The following is a 14,068-nucleotide window of genomic DNA, read 5'->3' on the forward strand; positions in this document are numbered from 1 at the left end:
CAAAACTTGAACCTGCTCTTTAATTCCTGTCCAGGTCCTCTGACCACATCCTCTATCTCCCCTCCTTTTTTTAAATAATAGAGAAAATTTACTCTTTACTATCTTTACATTCTGGTTTTTAATTCCTCTTCCTTTGTCTCAGCTTTCCATGTTTCAGAGAAAAAGATGTTCTTCTTTCCATTCATTGTGGATTGTTTCAATGTTCTAAATCTAATTTCCTCCCATATCCTTTTAAACCTAGTTACTTCAATAATCACCTTCAAGAACTCTTTTAATCTTTGGTATATAATCATGATTGATGATTATACTATAGTTAAAGAACATCTAACAATGGCATGGGAAAATGCTCCCTAATAAGTGCTACACAAAACAGAAAGATGCAAAATTGTGTGTACCTTACTATCTCAAATACACACACACACACTAAAAACAAAAACCTATCATTTTGTACTTTGTAATGGTACGTTTGAGATTGGCTTCTTGATATCAGTAGGAATGATGAGGTCCTAGAATTGCTGAGGTCAGGTATCAGTCCTTAACTACCAGAGATAAGGTGGAGGCAATCACCATAATGGACACAAGGGCACAATGGAAATCAGAATATTTTGACACTGAGAAATTTTGAGAAGTGACTAATTGTCCTTATGAATGAAATAAATGGGCAGCTTGCTAACTTATTACTTTATTGATGTAGCACAAAATCCTCCAGATCTACTGGCCAAAATCCTGATGTACGTCATCCTGATGGAGAGTTTTAGTCTCTTGCCTATTTTCTAGGTCTAAACCAGGAGATAGACCTGTATCCCCTTGATTGAAGAGAATTTCAATTCCCATTGAGCAAGAACTGTGTAGCACTTCCACAAGCATATGACTTCCTCCAAGTCTCCTAAAAGGGACTTGTGGCCATTTATTATGATGACAACACGCTTAGGAAGTGAATGTACCAGACCTTTTATTGAGATCTGATCATGTGATCTTAATTTTAGGGACCCAAAATGCCACTGTGGCCATCAATCAAAGTGGGTCCTTATAGAGGTCAGAGGATAAATGGAATTTTAACCTATGTCTGTTTAATAGTCATTTCAGAGGGTCTGCAGACCTAAGCTTCTGAATGTGTAATCGAAGTAGGCATACTCAGCAACTGGTTGAATCTTCACATTGACTTCCAGACCTGTGAAATGAGGGTCACAGTCATAGGAAGAGCTAAGTGGAAGCCCAGAGCTTTCCTCATAATAGGTTAATAATCCAAAAGCAATATTATATCCCTTCTGGAACTGCAGAGATGAGTGCCACATTAAAGATTTGAAAGATGAAATGTGGTAAATCCTATCACATTTCCATTTAATCTACCTGTTTAGCCAGTGCAGAAGGTAGATGCACATTAGAAAATGACTGAGGATTATTGTAAACTTAATCATATCAACACAATCTGGCACTTAATATACAGTTATTTATCTGGCAAATATTTTTTCCATATAAATGTGCAAGGATCTCCAGAAGCAGTTTGCTTTCTTTTGATCAGGGTGATAGCACATTGTCACCATCCTGTTCTCTGTTGTAATTTATTTGAGACATATCTTGATCATCTTAACATCATGCCTAATATCACACTGGTTCACTACACTGATGATATTATGATACTTTTTTTTTTTTATGAGCCAGAACCTGGGAATTACTTTATATATCTTAGTGAAACACATGTAGGCCAGAGGGTGGGAGATAAACTCTACAAAATTCAAGGGCATTCTCTAGGTGAAGTTTCTGGAGGAGAGTCCAGTATTCTGCAACATGTCAGAATCTCTTCTCTACAGTGAAAAATAAGTTGAACCATCTTACACATCTACCACTAAAAATAAGGCATAATGCTTGGTGTGTTTCTTTGGATTTTTGAAGAAACATATACTATATTAGAATATGATATTCTGACCCATTCTGTGAGTAACCCAAGCAGTTGTTCCTTTTGAGTAGAACCATAGGGGAAAAATATTAAAAGGTTGTGCAAAATGTCCAAGCTATAGTGTAAGCTACTCTTTCACCTGGGCCTTTGATCCAGCAGATCCAATGATATTCATAGTGTCTAGAGCAAATAAGAATGCTGTATAGAGATTCTGACAAGCCTCAATAGGAGAATTACAGTACACTCTACAGGGGAAAGTCATACCCTATCTTGCATATAACTACTTTACTTTTGAGAAACAGCTCCTGACTTGCTACTAGGCCTTGTTAAAGATTGAATACCAAACAATGGGACAGCAAATGACCATGTGACCTGAGCTGGCCATCATGAACTGGAAGTTATTTGACCCATCAAGCCAGAAGTTTGGCATGTATAACAGCAACCAATCATCAAACAAAGGCAGGTCTATAGGTTAGAAGTAAGTTGTGTAAGGAGGTGATCTAGAGTTCCTACTGGATCTTACCTAAACTCATTTTTGCAGATGGTTCCTGCATAATATGCTAGCATCAACTAAGTGGACTAAATACAGCATTAAAGCTTCAAAAAACAGTGTCTTGGAAAATTGTGGTGAAAGGAAATACTCTGAATTAGCAGACCTTGAAGTGTAAATTTTGTTGTTCACTTTATCTGGACTGAAAGATGGCCAAAGGTGTGGACATACACTAATTCATGGACAGTAACTCACAGTTTGCCTGGATAATGAGGAACTTGGAACAAGACTGGAAGTTCTAAGGTGGAGATATGTAGATGGATCTCTTAGAATGGGCATGGAATTTGAAATGCTTTAGATTCTCTTTGGAAGCTCACCAAGGAAACCCTCAGTAATTCAGTAAGGAGGGTTGTAGTTGGTTGATTGCATTGTACTTTCTTGTTATAGGACTATAGTGGAACATATATGAATCTGAATTTTTCTTTCCTTTCTACAGTGCTTCTGCCAGCCCCATCATCCTTGTATTTATAAGAAGGCTTAATCATTACCATGACATTCTGCAAGTATTGGAACAAAGAATTGTATAGCAAAAAGTGTGGCAATGGTAGGGTGACCAATCATCCTAGTTTGCCCGAGACTAAGTGCTTTCTGGTGATGTAAGACTTTTGGTGTTAAAACCAGACCAGGGCTGGGCAGGGTGGGATAGTTGGTTATCCTAGATGGGAGCATGCCAATGGAATTCACTGGGCTTCCAAGGTCCAGAAGTGAAGGTGCAGCAAATGTCCCAATGGAATAGGAAAATGTCTTACTGAAGATTCAGTTATGGTGCCAGTGGGTACAACACCCAGAATAGTTAAGGTTCTATATTAGAAGATGCGGTACATGTAGCAAGACACCAAAACTTATGGTATATGGTACTCACAGTCAGAATACATGAGTCCTAAAATCAAGGTGTTTTAGTGGGAGTGGTTCCTTTCATTCTTACCTACTGATTTTTTTTTTTTTTTTTGGTAACTTCTCCAGCCGTACAACTTTGGGTGGAGTTAATTTGAAGGTCTTGGTTTCCAAGGGAGAGAGATTTTTACTGGAAGGCATGACGATGATTCCATTAAGTAAGCAACTGAGATTACACACGGCCACTTTAGTTTTCTTCTAGCAGGCAAAGAAAGGGGTTGATTAATCTAGATCATTAAGGAAAATTGTATTGCTGCCACATATTGAGGATTCTTACCCTTCAGGAATAAAGGTTTAAATCATTTCATTCCTTAAGGACTAAAAGGACCTTAACCAACTGAACATTAGGGCAAAAAGAATATACAATGTGTGGTACAAGATAGAAATTGTATATATCAGTAATTTTGTGAGAAACTAGAGAATTGAGAAATTTATTGGTTGTATTTTCTTCTTTACTTGTTGTGGTATATACATTGTATACGTCAACTAATGTAATTTTTATTCCTTATTTCCCATTATTGCTTTATATAGGACTATTGTCACATAAATTTCAATTTATTCTTTAGGTTACAAAACATTCAGATGGAATTTGTCTGATTTAGAGGAAAAATTATCGTTGCCAGAGCTGTGACTTCCCAAAGATGGCTATGGTGATTGTTGGGATTTTATATCTTTTGTTTTTAGAGAGAGATTGTGAATGGCCTTGTTTGTTCTTCTTATATGTAAGTTCAAATGCATGTATCAGGGTCTATATGAATGTTGAGAAGCCAAGAGTGTGATGGCTATTAAGTTATTCTCTCTTAGGTCCAAATATATTTTTTAAAAGATTTTAAAAAAATTTATTTATTTGAGAGAGAGAGAGAGTGCTCACAAGCTGGGGGAGGGGCAGGCAGAGAGAGAGAAGCAGACTCCTCACTGAGCAGGGAGCCCAACATGTGGGGCTCTATCCCAGGATCCTGGGATCATGACCTGAGCCTAAGGCAGACGCTTAACCGATTGAACCACCCAGGCACCCCCAAATATATTTTTGTATGTAGTGCTGGACTTTAACTCTCTAAATGACATCACACACATATATTTCATTTCCAGCTGGCTTTCAGTTAGGTTTTGCGAATGAAGGCTATTAGAGCAAGATTGGAAGGCAGAGGAAAGGAAGAATTCTTCCTCTTTGCTTATTGTTTCTATTGGAACTGCCCCAGCAATGACACTTTGTACTCAGAGCAATGGGCTCATCTCCAGCTTCGTTCAGTACTTCTCGAAGCAGCCTCACAATGCCCACAGAGGTCGGAGAAGCTCCACAGGGCTGCCCCTTCACACTTCTAAATTCAGATAACCCTACATGATCCCCATTTTCCCTTAGCCCGGGGTCGGGGGAGCACCAGCTTGTTGTAGTCATTATCTGGATTATTTTAATTCTTCTTTTTGCTTTTTAAGTCCTCCCCTACTTGTACAACTAATCTCTTACATTAAATTCCTTCTGCTGAAATATCTACTGTCTTTCTGTTTTTCTCATTTACCAATATGGAGGTGAATAAATAGATCATGCGGGAGAACAGGGTGTCAATAAAAGAGAACTATGCAGCTGTAATTGAGGAGCTAAAAATATGGTATAAGATGTGCTCAGATTTGTGATGAGCACCGGGTGATGAATGGAAGTGTTGAATTGCTCTATTGTACACTTGAAATTAATATTACACTACTGACTATACTGGAATGAAAAAAAAAAAAGATGTGCAGATGTGCTCAGAGAGTAAACGGGATCTAGATCTAGTAGGGCTTTGAAGACTCCACAAAGATTTTGGCTCTTGTTCTGAGTATGATTGGGAACCATTGGGATGTTTTATCATTTGTGTAGCCTGTAAAAATTAAAATGCGTAGCCATCCTTGCAAGATTAAAACAATCATTTCTTGAACTGCTCTGTTCTTTTTCAGTCTTTTCCTTCTTATTTTGAATTTTTCCCTCTCTTGTCTCCATCCTCACCCCCACTGAAAAGCTTATGACAAACACATTTTTTGTTCAGATACAGCTATAGTCTATTGTATAACTTATGACTACTCTGTTGTTTCTCAGCTCGACCTAAAGAAATTTCTGAGTCTATTATAAAATACTGCAATTTGAGAAATTTTTGTTCTGAAGAGAGACTTGCTGGGATGGCAGAACTAAAATGAATTGTTCTTGGATTCTGAGTACAATCAATAAAGTTTTTGAGAGTTGTTACATTTCATTCCAAGCTTAGTGGAAAATTTACCTAGAATTGTTCTGGTTTAGTGATTGGGTGAATTCTTATCAAATTCTCTCAGTTTCCAGGACTTTTCTTTGATAGGCTAAAAAATAAAACAAACCTACCTACCCAACAACCAAACAAACAAAACAGGCAGTGACAACAGTTACTTTCTTTTTCCTTCCTTCCTCCTTTCCTTCCTTCCTTCCTTCCTCCCTCCCTCCCTCCCTCCCTCTCTCTCTCTTTCTTTCTTCTTTTCCTTTTAAGATTTTATTTATTTATTTGTCAGTGGAGTGGGGAGAGAGAGAGAGGTGGGGGGAGAGAGAGAGGGGCAGAGGGAGAAGCAGACTCCCTGCTGAACAGGGAGCCCAATGTGGGACTCGATCCCAGGACCTTGGGATCATGACCTGAGCTGAAGGCAGATGCTTAGCCGACTGAGCCACCTCGGTGTCCCAACAATTACTTTCTATCAACTGTCCCCCTAGCTACCTGAACTATGATGGATCTTAAAAACTAATGAGCCCAGACTTCCTGTTGTGATGATAAGATGTAGTTCTAAGATTTCACTGCGAGTTCTAACACAGAGCTCCAGTTATGCCTTGCAAATATGACCCCAAAATGCATTGTGTCCAGTTTAATAATTAAGTCAAAAGTAATATTTATTGGAGTTATATTTATAAATATTTTCTTTACAAAGTTTCTTATGAATTTTCAAAAAATGGAAAATGGCGAAGAAAAGCAGTCATCCAAAATGCCACTGATTTATTTAATTTGTGTTACATTTCCTTCCACTATGTGTTTAAAAATATGTTTCATGTATAATCATGTATTCTGTATTTAAAAATCATTTAGGGAATGCCCGGGTGGCTCAGTTGTTTAGGCATCTGCCTTCAGCTGAGGTCATGATCTCAGGGTCCTCGGATCAAACCCTGTTTTGGGCTCCCCATCAGCAGGGAGGCAGCTTCTTCCTCTCCCTCTGCCCCTCCCTCTGCTTGTTCTCTCTCTCTCAAATAAATAAGTAAATAAGTAAGTAAATAAGTAAGTAAATAAATAAATAAAATCTTAGAAAAATAAAAAATAATTAAAAAAATAAAAAAATCATTCAGTATGATATCCCTACCTCAAATACTTTTTGGAATGAAGTATAAGGGAAGTGGAGTATCAAAATATATATTAAGAATTTTTATGTTTTAGGGGCTCCTGAGTGGCTCAGTCGGTTAAGCGTCTGCCTTCGGCTCAGGTCATGATCTCCGGGTCCTGGGATGGAGCCCTGCATCCAGCTTCCTGCTCAGTCGGGAGTCTGCTTCTCTCTTTCTCTCTCTCTCTGCTCCTCCCCACTGTTTATTCTTTTTCTCTTTCAAATAAGTAAATAAAATCTTAAAAAAAAAGAATTTTTATGTTTTAGTAGTTGAACAATATGCCACAATTTATTAACAGCTCTTTCATTGTTTTACATTTAAATTATTTCTATTCTTATTAATGTACATAAAGGTGTGACTAATACCTTCATGCATATGATTTTGTTCAAAATTAGGATAGATTCTAACAAATTGAGTTACTGGGTCGAAAAAATATGAAAAATTTAATAGCTTATGATACACTTTGTCAGTTTCCTTCCCTAAAGGCCACTTAACATTGATATCAGAAATATAAGATCACCCATTTAACAGCTTCCTGGGCAGCATAGGGAATTATCTTTATAAAAATAAGATTTGTTTGTGCTAATTTATTAGGTAAAGAGCATACCTCACTGTTTTAATTTTAGTTTATTTGTTTATTAGTGAGGCTGAGTCTTTTCTGTGATTATTTATTAGCTTTATTTTCTTTCTTTTTTTTTTTTAAAGATTTTATTTATTTATTTGAGAGAGAGAATGAGACAGAGAGCATGAGAGGGGGGAGGGTCAGAGAGAGAGGCAGACTCCCTGCTGAGCAGGGAGCCTGACGTGGGACTCGATCCCGGGACTCCAGGATCATGACCTGAGCCGAAGGCAGTAGCTTAACCAACTGAGCCACCCAGGTGCCCATTATTAGCTTTATTTTCTTGTTTGTTAATAATCTTCCTTTCTTTAGATTTGGCAGCCCTTAAAAGATGGGGGCAGATGGGACCGGTAGTTATGTGGTTTCAACTATATGACTGTCGCAGACTAGGTTAGATGGAAGATACTTGTGAATTGCTACAAGTTGTTTCTTGAGCCAGTAGATTTTTCTGTGAGGACATGGGGAGTTTGCATCAAAAACCATAAACTGCAATGACACAGAATGGCGTCTGAGAGATAAGAACTTGTAATCTTTGTGACTTAAATACTTGTAACTTGGTTTTATGTATGTTTTCTAACTTCCCATGGTTTATCAAGTTTTTAGTCTGTGTGTCAGTAGAATTTCTTTTTCCTTTGACAGAATCATTCATACTTGTTTACTGAAACTTTCTCTCTCTTGGAGAATAATTGCACCAAATGGATGTTGACAGAGATGCTAAAAAGTGATCTTTGATGAAGACGACCTGACATTTGATCATTGCTTGACATGCCAGTTAAGCTCACCATAGTGGGGGCTATTACAGATAAAATAAGGACCTTCTACAACCGATAAGAAATATTTTGTGACACCTCTTAAGTTTTTTCTTTCTTGATCGGATCTGCATCTCAAGCTTCTAGAACAGTACTTGGCATATAATATGCCCTTGATAAATATGTATTGAATTGAATGAATCAAGATAAGCTTCCATTATTTTTATCCCTGGGTCTCAAGAACTTTCCTATTTTTCGCTTTATGACTATATTTTGATCATGTGCTCTTATCAAGATATAACATTCTGATATAATAATAATAATTGCAGTTCTACAATTAGAACTGCCAGGCAGTGTTCTAAGGGTATTTGATACATTATGTAATTTACTCATAGTACTCTATGATGTAGGTACAATTATTATCCTTAAATGTCTAAGCTCTACTAGAGTAAGAATTTAATCTCCTTATTCACTGCTTTATCTAAATGCTTAGAATATTGTGTGGCACATAGTAGAAGTGTCATAGTAGAATAAATAAATAAATCTATTTTTTGTTGATAAAAATATTGGTTATTATTCATCAACCAAATCCAAATCTTTTTGAAGCAGAACACAAGATCTTTAAATATTTGTTGGAAAGCTCTGAGCCTCGCCCTAACCTTGCTATAGCTAATCCACAACTTTGTGCACATTTTCAACTGGATGTTTATCTTAAGCCAGGGATAAAATCTGTCAGACGTTTTAGCTTAGGGAGGAAATGTTTACTTTTATAACCTCAATCATCTTTGATGGTAAGTGGCTTCAAATATATTAAAAGCTCCTTCAGTCTGTTGGAAATATCATTGTTGGATTTAGATTTGCAAAACAGACCTAGTACTATGTTTAGGAGTAGTAATGTTCTGCCTGGTATGTGAAGGGAAATTTGGATTTCTTAAATCAGTGGATTGTGTTGAACTTGAGATGCAGTAAAACTGAAAAAGTTTGGGAGCGTTGTGAAGGCCAAAAGACTTAGAACCAGGGGAATTTAGCATTTGGTTGGAAGTGGCTTTGATTTCTTGTAATTAAAATCCTTACTAGGCCCCACAGATATGTCTACTATACATGCAAATAACTTGTAAAATGGATTTTCTGAAAAACTGAGGAAGAGGATGAGACTTATATTTAAGTTTATTATTATTATTTATCTTTTTTCCTTTTTATTAGAGAGAGAGACAGCATGAACGGGGTAAGGGTGGGGGGGGGAGAGAGAAAGAGATTCTTAAGTAGGCTCCATGCTCAGTGCGGAGCCTGACACGGGGCTCGATCTCATAACCCTGAGTTCAGGACTTGAACCAAAATCAAGAGTCAGATGCTCAACTGACTGAGCCACCCAGGCACCCCTACATTTAAGTTTTTATATGGAATAGAGAAATAATCCATGACCCAAGCTAATTCAGCACAAACAGAAGCTTGGAGAGAGGAAAAAGTACTTCAGGAAAGCCCAGAAATTTTTAGCTATGGGAGGAGATTAGCACTTCTATAGGGTGTGAAAGTTGATTTAAACCAATTGTTAAATAAAAGGAGGAGGCCCTTAGACCTGAGTGTTCGTAATGCCTTGGCAGTCTCTGTGAGCAAACCAAAATCTTAGGCAATCGATGCACTCAAATCTGAGGAAATAAAACCTAAAAACAACCAATCAAACAGTCAACTAAGCTTTCCCAAATAAAGCAAAAACCTCTTAAGCTAGAGCCAATCAAATAATTTTCTTGCTTCCATGTCTTCCCTATAAAAACCTCTTTACTAACTTTCAACCATTTTCAGTTTGGTGCTGCCCCATTTTGATATATGCTCAAATACACTCTCAAAAATATTAATGTCCCTCAATCTTTTAACACAATCATATCCAGGTGTCCTGAAAAGGGACAGCCAGCCAACATCTGGCTTACACTCTGGTCATAACCAATCTCATTTCTTCTTGTTTTTGGTGCCCACATCCTTGGATTTCATCTTCTGATTCTTTAATCCCAGATTCCTTGGGTGAATCCCTGACCTCTTATTTCTTTTTCCCTTCCCTGAGTTTCTGATTCTTTCCTATCTTTTCCTCAAACTTCTGATCTAATGCCATACTTTTACATATAAAACTGTCTAATTCTTTAGCTCTTGACTACTTATATATCTTCTAAATTCATTTATCTAATCAATTATTACCATATGTCAGGAAAAGTATGGGAAGTCTTGATTTGAGGAATCTCAGACTGTGAAGGTGGGAGACACTTGGAAACAGAAAAAGTACAATACAATTAATTGTGCAAAGGCTACCATAGAGAGAGCCCCCAAAACAGGGTGGTGAATAATTGGGAAAAGCTTCACAAAAGTGGTGTCATTCATGATTGGTCTTAAATAACAATGGGATGTTGTCTGAAAAAAAAAAACAGAAGGGGAAGGGGATTCTAGATAGAGGCAAAATACAGAAGCAGGGAAGCATATTGCATTAGGACAATGATAAGTTTATGTGGTTGAAATATAAGAGGAATGAGGTCAAAAGGGAGGAGATAAATCTGTGGAAATAAATTAGAATGAAATTATGATGGGTCTCAATATGGTATATTAATGATGTTGGGACATACACATTGGGCAAAGAAGAGCCAAAGTCCACTTTAAGCATGGTTTTGTTTCTTAGACAGATCAATTTAATGCCAGTGGGAAGGGATAAGCACAGTTCATAGGTCATTGGTATCAGGTTAGTGGATTAGGAATCTACAGTACAGTGCTAGACCAGGTGTGGCAGTAACAGAATCCTGATTTTGTCAAGAAAGCAAGGTGCTCACTTATTAATATTTTCCTTCCCAAGCTGCCATGGACATGGTTTTGACCACATATATAAATGAAAGTCATTAAATCAGGGTTCTGGGAACATTGTTTGAAGGGTACCCTGATAACTGACATGTATCTTCAGCCTCTTGCCCTTGGCCCTTTGCCCTTCCCCTTCTTCCTGCCTGAATTGTGATTGGAATGCCTGTAGATGTGGCTACCATCTTGTAATATAAAGAGGAAAGCCACCTGGTAAGGATGAGGGAGAGGAAAGTTGAATGACTTGGGGTCTTTGATAATCCCTGATTGCTCATTAGTCCTAAACTTTCTCACCACCAGATTTTATGTTACAGGAAGAAAACAAACCCTATCTTGTTGAAACCACTGTTGGTTGGATTTTCTCTTGCTTTACTTTGAATGAAATTTAATTGATACCTTGAGTAATAGAGAATGATGGCTTGAAATAAAGGAGTGATAATGTGGGTGGGAGAAATTGAGAAAAATCATTCAAATCAAGAGTTATTTCCAAATAGCATTAGAAGTGATTGATTTTATACTGTGAATTTGATTTGAGCAATAGTGTGCTGGATGCCATATACCCTCCTATAGCAGGAGGGTAATAGCAGATTGCTCACACATGATGACGTATGACTCTAACCAGGTCCAATCTATCTCTCCAGTGTTTAAAATGGTTGTTTTTTCTGGCATTTGGCCAGACCCAGAGCTTTGTTGAGAGAATGCCTGATCTTGTTCACAGGTACTTTTGTGGTTCACGGAATATGAATATCTTTCTGGAAGAAAATTTATGTCAGGCTGCTTATTTTTCACAAAAAGAATATTAAACTTGCCACTTCACTCTTTGACATATAAAGTGAATGGATTTTTCTATTATCAATAATACATAATACCCACACATTGGCTATGTACCAAGGAGGTGAAACTTAATTGATTGTTACACAGAACCTGCCAAAAATGTGGTTGAGACAATGGCATATTTAAGAGGAGGAGTCTATGCCACATATTAACCATCTGTTCTTCAAGGCACTCTAAAAGTTCTTTCTGGATGTCAGGTTAAATAAATAATTAGGAAAAAAGTGTGCTAGAACTACATAAGCTTAGGTCCTATTAGCTTTTATCAAGAATTGATAAAGATCAACAAAAACAATGATACCCATGATTTATTGAGCTCTGTGCTAAGTGTTTGACATAACCATTTCACACAACAACATCTTAGGTTCAATATTATAAATTTCTTATTATTTGATGAGAAAACCTGAGGCTCACAAGGTTAAATAGTTTCCCCAAGGCCACATAGCTTGTGACTGATGGAGGCAGTACACAAATCCAGGTCTGAGATTTGAGGTCCTCTGCTTTTTAAAAATTATGCCATACTGTGATCAACAGAATAATGGCTGCCCAAGATGTCCACTTTCTGATTCCCAGCCACTGTGAATATGTTGGTCTACATGATTAAATTAAGGACATGGAGAAGGGGAGATTATCCTGGATTATTTGATGGGCTTAATCTAATCATGTGGTCTTTAAAAGAGAATAAATCTTTCCTGGCTGTGGAGAGAGGGAAATATGACTATGGAAGAATGGTCAGAAAGATACAACTTTGTTGGCTTTGAAGATGGGGGAAGAGATATATGAGTCAAAGAGTTTTGACAGCCTTTAGAAGTTGTAAAGCCAAGGAGAAGGACTCCTCTAGAGTCTCCAAAAAGCACCTATTCCTGCTGATGCTCTGATTTTAGTCCAGTGAGACCCATGTCAAACTTCTAACCTCTGGAACAGAAAGATGATGAATTTGTGCTGTTTTAAGCTACAAAGTTTATGGAAGTTGTTATGGCAGCAATAAAAAATAATGCATGTGCCAACTCTCTAACATGTTTGTTAAATTCCTCCTGACTTTGAGCTCTGGAAAACGTATGTTTTCACTAAAATTAGCATGAGATTTATTCAAAGCACAATGATGTTTTCTTTTTGCCGTGGCCAACCAGAAAGCCAGAGCCAATTTTAGAGTTCAACTGCAATTATGCTATAGGTAAAAATATTTTTTTTTCTGTTTTCTATATGGTTTCTGATCTTATATCTTTTTAAAAAATCTTCCTGTCTATATTCACACATGTATTTTTACATCAAGATGTTACAGAGAGAGAGAAAAGAGAGTGCACGAGAGAGAATGAATGATAATAAGACAGGAGTGGAGTGGAGATAGGGAGAGAGAAAGGAGAGCCACTCACATTGTTTTATGAAAGTGGAGAGATGATTTTTATACTGATACATCTCAGTGGTGTCAAGGGACATATTTGAGTGGTTGCTTTTAAAACTTAAGATCATCCTAAAGTTTTGTCCAACTTTATAAATGCTTTGGAAATGCTTATTCTGGGAAGAGGTATCACCCTGCCATTGCTATTTATTACTTATATGTACCTATGAGAACTTTTTATTTCTGGCATATGCGAGTTTCATTTCAGAAATGCAGCCCCCCCCTTTTTTGGAGGGGAGTTCTATACAATTAAACCTGGATTATGATATTGTAATAATGCTGCTTTCAATTTTAGTGGGGAGGCTGATGAAAACATAAGAAAGTTGGATCTATTTAAGACAAAGTCTTCTAACACAAATGAGATTTGATTTGCACCTTGGTGGGTATACAAAAGGTAGGCTGACCACATTGTCAGAAGGGAGCCACATCATTAATCAGAATCTGTTCTTGTAGGACTGAAAGTGAATTAGGGAGTCATGATTTCAGAAAAAGAAAAATAGCCTTCTACCACCTCCATTGCAATATTTGTGTTACTAAGCAACAAAATTCTCCTATTTAGCAAGGCCCTAATGATGCTGGCAGTACGGTCTTGGAATAATGCTTAATACAACTTCATTATCCCCACCGCTATATCTGTATTGCATATGCAGTGCCTGATTAGGGAGAACGAGAAGCAGAGTGAATGCTGTTTGGTGCACCTGCATCTAAAAGACCAAATAAAGTATTGATTTGGATGAATCTAATGACGGTCATTTAGTGTGTTTATCTACTCACAGCATTCATTTGAGCTGACAAAGAATGCAGTACAACCCACTGTTAAATGTGTCCTAGAATTGTAAAGCCTTAATGATTCTGTCATGCTAGGTCACATAGACACAAAAATTGTGACATTGGCTGTTACCAACTCTATTGACACCTGGTTATGGTCTATCTCTAAGG

The 14,068-nt window shown here is 37.3% G+C and overlaps 1 protein-coding gene across 1 annotated transcript in view; it reads right to left on the bottom strand.

Annotated features, from left to right (window-relative positions):
• Window positions 1-14,068, bottom strand: part of GALNTL6 (polypeptide N-acetylgalactosaminyltransferase like 6) — a 1,195,338-nt gene that overhangs the window by 271,258 nt on the left and 910,012 nt on the right. The gene's annotated exons all lie outside the window — the stretch shown is intronic.

Source organism: Neomonachus schauinslandi, chromosome 2 (assembly GCF_002201575.2).
Source record: "Neomonachus schauinslandi chromosome 2, ASM220157v2, whole genome shotgun sequence".
NCBI lineage: Eukaryota > Metazoa > Chordata > Mammalia > Carnivora > Phocidae > Neomonachus > Neomonachus schauinslandi.